Source organism: Anser cygnoides, chromosome 3 (assembly GCF_040182565.1).
Source record: "Anser cygnoides isolate HZ-2024a breed goose chromosome 3, Taihu_goose_T2T_genome, whole genome shotgun sequence".
NCBI classification, from domain to species: Eukaryota; Metazoa; Chordata; class Aves; order Anseriformes; family Anatidae; genus Anser; species Anser cygnoides.
This window is the reverse complement of record NC_089875.1, coordinates 106681269-106692505: the sequence shown is the minus strand read 5'-3', so window position 1 is coordinate 106692505 and position 11237 is coordinate 106681269. Positions and strand designations below refer to the sequence as shown.

At 42.9% G+C, this 11237-nt stretch overlaps 1 long non-coding RNA gene across 2 annotated transcripts; it reads right to left on the bottom strand.

Moving 5' to 3' along the window:
* Nucleotides 1–599: 599 nt before the first annotated feature.
* LOC106030714 (uncharacterized) lies at nt 600–11205 on the bottom strand. 2 transcript variants are annotated; one of them, XR_007165986.2, is made up of 5 exons: nt 8078–11205; nt 7385–7453; nt 5475–5598; nt 4341–4594; nt 600–3869 (listed from the first exon to the last, which is right to left on the bottom strand). It is a non-coding gene; the product is annotated as an uncharacterized lncRNA (long non-coding RNA). The 2 variants fall into 2 exon arrangements; XR_007165987.2 differs by having other exon boundaries at nt 4408–4594.
* Nucleotides 11206–11237: the final 32 nt, after the last annotated feature.

The window sequence follows — 11237 nt, the reverse complement described above, 5'->3', positions numbered from 1 at the left end:
GGGGCCAGGCAATCGTTTGGGAATGGAAGAGGTGCCAGGACTTAGTCATCCCAGGTTGAAGCTCTGGGAATATAGCATTACCAACAAGAAAGAGAGCTGAGTTTCCAGGGGTTGTGGGACTTTCGTACTACCCCAGGCTTGTTGAATGAACCGCAGTAATGACAAGCTCTGTGCAGGAATACCCCTTTCTGTTAATAACTAGAAAGACCGATGAGAGAAAGAGAAAAAAGGCATAGAAAGCCTTACATGGATCCCGGTGCAATCTGGTCTACTGTGTACAATCCTCAGTGCACCAGGAAGGATTGAGCCTATTTTAGAGAGCAGAACATGCACCCATGGTCTTAGCGCACATTTCATCTCCCATCCAAGAATTCAGCTGCCAGCTGGTGGCAATTTGGTGGGTAGATTATGGGCAACAACTACTGTATGGCTCCATATGCCAGAGGAAACATCCACCGTGGGATATTCTGAAGCCACCACGGGTGCTCACAGCATAATCTTTTCTCCAAATGGGTTCAAACGTCAACCAATGCTATGGCCTACAGGGACAAGAAGATTTCTTAGCTGCCTTATCAGCTGCATTAAGTTCTGCCATGGTCACTGGTGTAGGCAAAAAAGTGGGAATACATGCTTTACTTTAACTGAGGCCAAAGATTAACTGCACAGCGACCAAAGATGCAGACTACTGCTCAATGCCTTGACTAATGGTCTGGAAAAGAGAGTGAGCAGGGCGAATTTACAAGTGACACAATGTTATTTGACAGTCAAAACAGAAGGCTGAGATAAGGTTGTGAAAAACTGCATACAGATCTAGCAAACGCTGTTTGAGTGGACAACACACACACACACACACAAAATAAAAATTAAAAGGATACTCCATGTTATGAAGTACAACTTTGGAAGAAATCATTTTAGTATTGATGTGGTCAGCAAAATAAGAATATTTGCACAATGTCCAGAAACACTCTAAAGAGCTGACAAAGTATGAGAAAGTATTGGATGGAGAAAAAATAACTGAAGGCACTAAACCACTGTCTAAATCAATATAGTCTCAACTTGCGATCGGTGTTCTGTTCCAATTTTCCCATCACAGAGATACATGTGAAACAGAAAGTTTCAGAGAGGTATAACAGAAGAATATCAGACGCAAAGTTGGACTAAATCAAATTATACAAAACTTACAATAGGCATGCAAGAAAAATCTTAAAGCAATTAATTAAACACAAAAGACGCACACATTCACAAGAGGCAACATTTTCTTCTGATGTACGCCACATGAAAATCTGGCCTTATCCTTTAGTGTGAGTCACAGGGAGTTTGTGTTCTGTGATAGCAAAGCACTAAATGACTCCTGATGACAATCATCCTACTTATCAGGGCCTGCAACTACTGTTTCTTCAAACCAACTAAACTGCTGTGTGCCAAGGATAATAATAAAACCAATTGCATCAGCAACACAGAATATTCTTCTCCACCTGGAAAATGTATGAAATGAAAGTATGAATGATATAAAAGGAGAAACTCTGGAGAAGTCAGCCCCCTGACAAATGATGTTTGGACAGTATGAAAATCAGCCCTATGTACAGACCACAGTGAGGGCCTGATCACCACTTAGGTGCCTCCTGAGTGAACTTAACCTGCACTTAATTAGTATATAGTCTTTGCATTGGTCCAGTAGGAGTAAACTTCAGCCATAACGAATACTTCTCAAACTGCTCTCGTGTTTCTAGAGTTTGGCTTATGTTCAGCCTATTTCATTTTTTTTAGCAGCTACTACAGGATCTTGGAAGAGACACCTACAGAGGTGCAGTGAGATGAGAATTTTCCTCTGGAAATGCCTTCTACAGGCTACAAAGAGATGGTAGGGCCACTATGCTTAAAATTGTAGGAACTTGGAACTGTACCTACAAGAGAGAAACCTATCTCAGTCTTTCTGGGAAATGTCCTAAGAAGATCTTGGAAAACAGACTTGACATTTCCAGGATACATCCTTCTATTAACCTGTAAGAATAAATACATATTCAGTAAAGCTTTGATGAAGTAGTTTTAGTTACTTCATGATTTATTTATTTTTTCACAAGACTCCCAAAGGGGTTCTTAACTCCCTCCTAAACTTACCATAAAACTGGAGAACCAATTACTTTTTAAACAACTGCTAGTCAGATAAGTCACTGTCATTTCACATCACTGCTATACGGACTGTTTGCCATCACCATGCATAAATCTTACCCGGGTAGCTACTTAGCAAAGACAGTTGCAATACTTTTCTAAGGTCACAAACTTCTTCATTTAAGACTTTTCTGCCTCAGTGGCAGCTACCTGCCCATCCTAAAGAACCTTAAATCCAGTCAACTTTCTTTACAAAAGGACCTATTTTCTTAAAACAATGTTTGGAATCAAGATGAGCAATTTAGAATGGTATAACTACCTTACAGTTCAAAAACCTGAACACAACAGGGTGCTGGTCTAAAGAGAAAGCCTATCACTACACCAACTACATCATACTTTATGTGATGTCCCAGAAACTAAGACCATTTCAAGGAGAAAGGCCTTCCGGGCTTGACAGGTATAGCTGATTGCCATTTTCTATCTAAGAGAAAAAAGAAAATTATGCGTTTGGCACATTGGGCAAAACATATTTGGGGAAACAATGTGTTTAAGCCACTTGTTTTTATGGTTCTGAAGAAGAACAAATTGACTGTTGCCTTGAGAAGGATTCATTTTATTCATTTGTTCACAAAAAGTTTGCTTCTGACATGTTCTAGGAAAATGTCTGCCTGGGTTCTCGTCTCATATAGCATTTTTTTATAATTCTGACACAGATTCCAGTATGGGATAGTATGACAGCCACAATAGCAGCCACAACATATTTTTTAAATTATGCATTCTAAGAAGGAAAACCTACTCACAAATAGTAACAAGAATTTAATTTTCTGCATCACATTATAAAGCCTGACATTTTTTCTGTATTATGCACATTGATTCCATAGTATGGGAACGACGAACGTTCTGGGTATTCATTTTCAGCAAAAAAAATTGGAATGAGGCCAGGAAACAACAGCTGGCCCTGGTCCAGAGTTATCTGCTGAAACATAAGGAGGGGCTGCTGGAAAATTACTGATCAATAAAACTTTGAGAAGTTTCTTGTGTTGGAGATAATTAAAAAAAACCACTCTACATCTAAATAAGCCAATGAAATAAAAAATAGCATGACAGGAACTTGAAAAGTTTTGAATAAAATAGCTAAGAAAGGTGGCAATCTATGACATTAGAAAAACAGATTTATGGAATATTTTATACATTTAACATCATCTTTTATACTAAAGCTTTCCCTTTGATTATCGCAATGAAATAAATACTGGAATTTCGTTATAGTTGTGTATTCTATTTGAAAGTCTCTAGTGTTTAAGTACGTGGAAAATGATCTGAAAACTCCCAATATTACTCTTTACCATCACGAACATCTAGCACCCTCAGACTAAACTCCTCACACGCTCATCCACGGATCAGTTCCCTGTTTGAATCTCTCCATTCAGAAATACCGCCCCGCTACAGAAACGGCATTGCCTAACACAGCAAACGGCAGCGTGTTATCTTGCTGGTTTGGGGCTACGCATTGTAAGCACAGCTCTTTATCTCAACAGGAAGCTTTACAGTCTCTTTAGCAGCGGGAGTACATGAAGAGAAGAAGGGTGTGGGGCAGCGGAGTATCTCTCTCATTTAGGTTTCTCCAGAAGGCAAAACTTCCCGTAGGGAAGCTCATCCCACTAATATAGGAGGCGACTCATTGCCTAGAAACCATTTCCACTAGTCAAGCTCTTTTCTTGCTTGTAGCTCCATGGATGCTCACCCCGTGTATTTGAGGCTTCCTACAACATTAATGCAAGTAGTTAAGCGATACAATCTGCATGAGCACAGGCCATCGTTAAGCAGCTTGCTTATAATTATGGCATATGAGAGTGATAAAATATTTCAGTAAAGAGAAGACGTTGTATGCTAACCACTACAACGCATTCAGTTATTAAGGATGCATATGTAGTGTCCTGTTCTGGGCTTGTCAAGAAGCATTTCAGCCTAAAATATGTATAAATGTATACATACATATATAAGCATGCCATCCCCCTCTCCCACTGAAGGATAATTTCGTTCTATATATAAATCATTGTTGTTTATCAGGCACATAATCATAACTAGGTAGAGACCTAGCACGCATTTTTCATAGTCCTCAAATTTCAGATCATTGCACAAGGAAGGCAGCACTGAGTCCTAATTAAACTCCTAACCAAGAATCATCATAACCAAGAACCATTACAAACCTTAAGGAAAAATTCAATACGTACCCATTAAGCCACGTTGAGCTGACAGAAGAATGCTTCAAAACTGAGAGTTTGAGAAAAAAAATCTTACCCTGAAACAAAGTTCTTATCTGATTCTTTCTACAGCCTTTATTTTGACCAATAAAGTTCACACGAGACAGGATGGTTGTACCGCATCTTCCCACAGGTATCGCTGGTTAACCACTTGTCTGCCTTCTTTGCATTCCTGTCTTTTCTGTCCTCTCCCTTACTTCCTTCGTTCTTTTGGTTTGCCAACGCTGGGAATGATTGGATAATTACAGTTCTGCTGCTAGTGCTCCCTTAGCAGGCACTGTTTCAGAATAAAAGTGCCTTTCTTTCTAGAACAGAGTTTTCACGTGGGGAATTACCCCACCGTACCTAATTGTACAGGTATAATTGTTCATGATTTCTCTACCAGTCGGTTTCCCTGTACAGACAAACACCTGACCTTCAAGTATCTATCAGCCTTAGTGTTATATAGCATAGAGCAAAGGAATGTATTTCACTTACACAGGGAATGGATGCTTTCAGATCAAATGCTTGTCTATTTTCCCAACTGCTCATCGATCTGGTAAGAGGTATTACCTCTCTGCACCGGCTTTGCTGCTTACATCCCTAGCTCATCCCAGGCACACCGGTTTAGTGAAGCAGACTAATCAGGGTGGCCAGCAGCAAGCTCCCCGTGGGACCGGAGGCTCTCTCGCAACCTCCCCATGTCCCCAGCCACATCCCTGTGCCTGCTCCCCAGCCCCAGCCGTGTAATCTGGTTGGCCGATGTCACACCACGCCGCTGGATAACCTGCTTATACGGCAGCTGCCGGGGAAGGAAAAGATGGAGATAAAAAGCCAGAAGTGCGGAGGTCAAAGGCACAGCAGGCAGAGCTCTCGCTGAATTTACTAAACAACCAGCTGGTGAAGTCTTTCCAGGCAGCAGCGCACCCTCACACATTTCTGCCTCGTTCCTCAGTGCCCCTCTTCTCCTTCCTTCTCTCTCTTTTAAAGACGTGCTAAATGTGTGTAGGGTTCATGCTCTCTGCCCCATTTCATTTTCACCGTGCACATCCATTCCTGCTACCTGCTTCCTCATCTGTCATGAGCACTGGCCAAAGAGCCCAAGAGCCAAAAATCTATACGTACTTCTTGCAATATAGACGTTTTCTGAAACTCGCAGTCTCCCAGCACCACAACGAGCTGCTCACAGATGAGTGACTTTAATGGTCCTCTCCCATAAACTGGGTAATTTTTCTTGGATAAAAGCAAGCTATATAATTAGAAAAGGGAACCAGTTACTTGTAATGAAAGTATAATCAAATCACCATTAAAGGGAAATTAGCTGCATTTATCTTAATTCTTGGGGCCCTACTGTTACCTCCCCACAGTAGAAGCTTCAGGAGGACAAAATTTACTTGGCAGTCTCAGTCACGTTTGCTCCTCCTGTTTGTTCACGCAAAAGTGGGCCCTTTATTGTGTTTTGGCAGAGCAAGTTGCGTTTAACTGAACAAAAGCCATTAAAAGACTATTTGTTTCATTTCCATAAAAAAAAAAGACACACCTCAACTTGCATGGACGTCATTCAGCCCCAGCTGGCTGCTCTGTCCTCCTGCTTGCAAGTCACTATTGATGGGACAAAGCCATGGAAAAAAAACAAGAGGCCCAAGGGAGATGAGCACAAGCTTTGTGCCTAACTAGACCCGTGCCACAGTATTCCTGGAGAGGAATCCCCGCGGGACTCCTTCCACGAGCCTCTCTTGGCAATTGCAGCACAGGGAGGCCCTGGGGCTTTGGAGCCACTTCACAAGAGGTTGGGAAGGGAAGGGAAGGGAAGGGAAGGGAAGGGAAGGGAAGGGAAGGGAAGGGAAGATGTCTCAAGGCAGGGAGGTGGACAGCTAACAGAGATAAAAGAGGTTTGACTATACTCCCCAGAGTATTTTCCAATCTTTAGCACCACATGACACAGAAGGACAGAATGAAGAGGAACACTGCTATATGCCATAACGATAGCTATTTCACCCCCAGAGAGAGAAATGGAATTTAACATTAACGACTGCAATGGTATGAAAAAAGAAAGTGTCAAATGCTGAGATTTTTCTACCAACCATGATCAATAACTGCTTCAGTCTATCAACTACAGCAGCATTTATGCCTACAGCAGATACCAGTATTCATCAATATCATCCTTCAGCAGCAAAGCCCAAACGACTCCCAGCACAGATACACTTTTCATGCAGCAAGCTAAGCCAGACAAATAGCACTCAGCAGCAAAATTGAAATTCAATAGCAGCCTCCCACACTGACACTCACCTTCCTAACCTAAACATGCCTCGATTTCTCTTCTCCCACCACAACACAGTTTGCATAAAATCTGCACCCATTATAAGCAATATATTCAACAACTTCCTTTGGAGGCTTGTCCTCCCTGAAACAATTAGTTTATCCCAGTAATGAACAAGCCATGCAAGTATTTTCAAAATTTAAGAAGTCCTGTGGCCTTCCTCACAGCACAGTGAGATACAATATAGAGTCCTGCGCTGAAAAAAGTCTAAAGAGCTTCATCCCACTAGCTCACATTTATTTGTTACTTACTGGACACTGATGATGCATTAACCTCTTACATGGTTGACCCTTTATTTTCAATTTTTAAATTTTTTTATTTTTATTTTTAATTTAAGCAGAACTTTAACTTATGCCAGCCTGCAGCATCTTTGCAATATGAGCACAAAATACAATAGTGCACAGCAGATCTTCTCCTTATTCCTTTGTTTTGAAGTCCCCAAGCCATGTGGGGTATAAATGAATCTAAGTAATGTCTTGCTTGATCTAGAAAAGTTGTGACCGTCATGTTAGTTCCTCTCTACAAGCATAAATACAGATCAATCTGCTTGGACACACTTAGAATGCTTTTCATGTTTTAGATAAAATTGTTTAGATTTTTTCTCACAGAGAAAATCAGAGGAAATTCCAATTTTGCCCATGCTAATAAACTTTTTAACCATTTAATTGAAGAACTCCGACATCTTCAACCACTGAAGTGGCTCCTTTAAACTTACCAAGAAGCTGGCCAGCTGGAGGTTAGGTCTTTGGCTGATTTCAAAGAAAACTACCCAAATACGGTAAACCTAAAGAAAAAATTCAATTTCAGTATTCTTAGGTAACATCTTAAAAATTGCCAGCAAAATTTTCCTAAGACTCCATCCTCCAGTTCTCGTGTAAGACTACTAAATGTTCAAAGCAAGCCTTCTTTTCTGCCCACAAGTTTTATTGTAAGTTGAGAAAAGAACAGAAGGGCAGGGAGTACAGCTAGGGAAAGAATAATAGGAAGGAGAATAAGATGGGGAGAGAACGGGCAGGAGCTGAGCAGAAGGTAGGATACAGAAGGGGTTAGCAGTGTAAATTAGAGGATAAGTAATTGGGCAAAGAAGAGGATATAAAGTAGCAAGGGGGCAAAAGAGAAGCCCTGCAACTGCCAGAACACAAAGCCTTTGCAAACATGCCATATATTCCCTTGCCAATGAGCAAACAGACGTGAAACTAGTCGTAGAGAATCTCCCTTCTACTCAAGGAGGACACAAAATGTGTGAGTTTTTCTACTACTACCCACGATGGGGCTTTTTCCAGATAGTACAGGACTGTGCAGTGGATCCAAAGAGATGTAGCATGCTGATGTTCAGTGGCAGCCTAAGTCCCATGCCAGAAGCCAGCTTGTTCCATTTTAAGTTTGGGATTGTTGTTTGTTTGCTTACCTTAACTCACAGTGTTGTCTGCTCTGTGAGATACCATCTTCATGGGCCATGTACTTGGTGTAGAGGGAAGGCCTGATATGGAGACAGTTAGGGGGGAAGCTGCTGCCTGTACTACTTCTGTCTCATTTGCTACAGAAATGAAAACCATGAGATGGAGGGGACAGGCTCTGCCAGAAAACAAACACACACACACAAAAACAACAACAAAGAGAAAAAAAAAACTGTCTTATCGTTATGGCAAATAACTGAACCTCTAGAAAACTGGGTTCTAACTCCATCCTAAAGTTCACACGTAAGTCTCAGGAATTTGCATTATACATATTCCTCATATTTCTCCCCCACCCCAACTGAGTAATTTGCAGTGCGAGCTGCCAAGGTGCTGAACATCAGTAGGTGCATCTGAAGTCAATGGGAGGTGGACGTTCAATACACGTCGAGCAGCAGAAAGTAGAAACGAAGGTCCTTGATTTAATGTTTAACACCCTGGAAAAGAAAGCCTTATATTTCTCCACAGAGGTATCTAGGAGTGTTGATATTTTTCATTTCCTGGACCTAAGACAAGATAATGCCACCCATTTCATAATGGTATTACACAGATAAAGTTGTTAATGTTTAGCAGGATGACAGCATTCCTGAAACACTCTAACGGAAATTAATATTTTTTCTTCAATGGAGGGTAGTGCTGTGCAGTAAGCTGTACATTAAAGTATACGTGAAACAAGCATTAAAAGAAACATTAAATAGAAGCAAAGAATTGGAAAGCTCTTGGAGTTTAGTCTCCTGCTGTCTCTGGTGACTACACCACATAAGCACTTTTCTAAATTGATCAGGTTCCGCTTTCAAAGCAGCTGGGCTTCCTGCCCTCCGTGCAGAAAAGTCATTCCATAACCTCATTGCTCTGAAAATTCCAGGTTTTCTAATTCTCAGTCTAAATTCATCAATGTCCATTTTAGACACATTTGTCTTCCATTTAAATAACAGTTCTCCACCCATGTTTTCCCTCCTTTGGAGACAATGTCAAATCTCCTCTTAACCTTTATTAAAATTAACACAACAAATTCTTCTAGCCTCCTCTCATAAAAGCTTCCCAAAGGTCATCAACCTACTCAGAGATAGGGTTCCTCTGGGGAAACGAGATTATGGCTATGTCTTTTAAAACCACATCACGCCGTAGTCCTAAGACGCAAAAACCCAAAGGACCCCAAATGGAACAGAAGCCCAGGCGGCAGCTGTAGCACGTAGCGGGTCTGGAGGCAGATGCCTGGGCCATGCAGTATTCAGTGCCTGCACCGCACGTGCGAGTACATCCAGATCCACCACACACTTCTGTGCACACAGCTTTGCTGTACCCAGTGCTTCCCAGGCTTTTAGGACAATTCTGCGTTTCTTAATGCAAGGTCTCAGTAGGTTGGAGGGAGGGGTGAACTACAGCGCATGAGAGATTAATATCTTCCCAATTTTTGAGTGGAATCGGGGAAGGAGGTAGCCTTGATTAGGTCAGCTGTCCTTCCTCAGATAAAATCCACTCATCTGTGCCTTACAGATAGAATGGCTGGTTTCATCTCTGACGGAGACATGATATTAATCAAGGTTTTGTTGCACAATTGGTCAGTTTTGGCCTTTCCTTCACATGTTAATGAAAGCGATGACTTGGGGTTTTGAATATGAGAGAATATCCTAGTGACAAGGAAGAATAAAAAGGCAACCTAAAAGTGTAGCAAATTGCCAGGACAGTAATTTCTGGAATAGAGTAACATATTTCCAAAATTCTTTCTGTGAGAATTTCATTAACTTTGAAAGGGGTATTATCAATAGGTTCTTTTTTTTTTTTTCTTTTTAACAGAATAAATGCATCTCAAACTCAAATTACAAAGGCGGCGGTTTGTTCACAGCATGGACCTAATTTCGACATGCATCATCGCAGCCCTAGTCCAAACACAGACCAAGAGCTTTACGGGCTGAGACGATAACATCCTGAGGTCGATTCAGAGAATTCGTCATTCCATCTGGATGCTGAAGTTGCTGAACATGACTAAATTTGGTGATGCTGAAACGAAAGGTGAGAAATGTCATCACTTCACCCAGACGCCCTGCGCTGCACAAAGACATCTGTGGCCCTGAGCTAGCCCGAGGCCTGACGGGCAGGACGTCTGTGATCCGCTCCCGGGTCTTGTATGCCGAACGTCGTGACAAGCAGCACAAACCCGCTATCTTGTTATCATTTCTTCCAAGATTGGGGCGGTATGAGCGCAGACAAATCCCGCACCCATCCAAGCAGCATTTTGGAAGCACAGCAGCAATTGACTCATGATTATTCACTCATGACTGGACAGTATTTTGCTATTCATGTGCAGCAGCACGAACCTAAAATTCCGGTCTCTGTGCATTGCGTCTCTGACCTCTTTGAAACTAACTCCAGGTGAAATCAGGAGGGGGGAAAAAAGTAAATATATTGATTGGTGCTGATGTCAAATGCTTGTCCTTCATCCCGTCAGGAGGGGAGGGATATTAACTCTTTATGAACAATTTTGCGTCGCCTGGATCCTCGGGAAGGGTGGGGGAGTTTAGCTGTGGTGAATTCTGCGATTCTGTGAATTACAAATGGCTTTGGAAAATCTGTCCCTGAAGAAAGCTGTGTGGAGCAAGTGCTCATGACGAGGAAAAGCCCCTCGGGCTCCATGGTGGGGGTGACAAACACGGACGTGTGGCAGACCCCATCGACCCGGGGCTCGGGGATATGCACATTGTCCTGGCCCCGAAGGAGCAAAACGCCCTTTGTTGGGGGCACCTGGGACAAAAAAAAAAAAAGAAAAAACAAAAAGAGTATTCGGACAAAAACCCAAATCCCCCCCCGGCAGCCCCTCAGCCCCCGCCCGGCCGGGGGAGGAGGCGGGGGGGGGGGAGGGTTGTAGCAGCATCTCCATGGCGACAGTGACGTCATCTCACCCTGGATCTCATTGGAGGAAACCCCGTGGCCCCAGCCGCAGCCCACGGGCCAACCGAGCTTTGCGCCCTGCCCGCTCTCGCCCCCGCGGCGGCGGCGGCGGCGCGCTGCGCTCCCATTGGCTGCCGGGCGGCGGAGGGGCGGGGCCGGGCGGCGAAGCGAGGCGCTGATTGGCCGCGTGGGCGCGGGCCCAGCAGCGGCTAGGCTTGCCTGCGC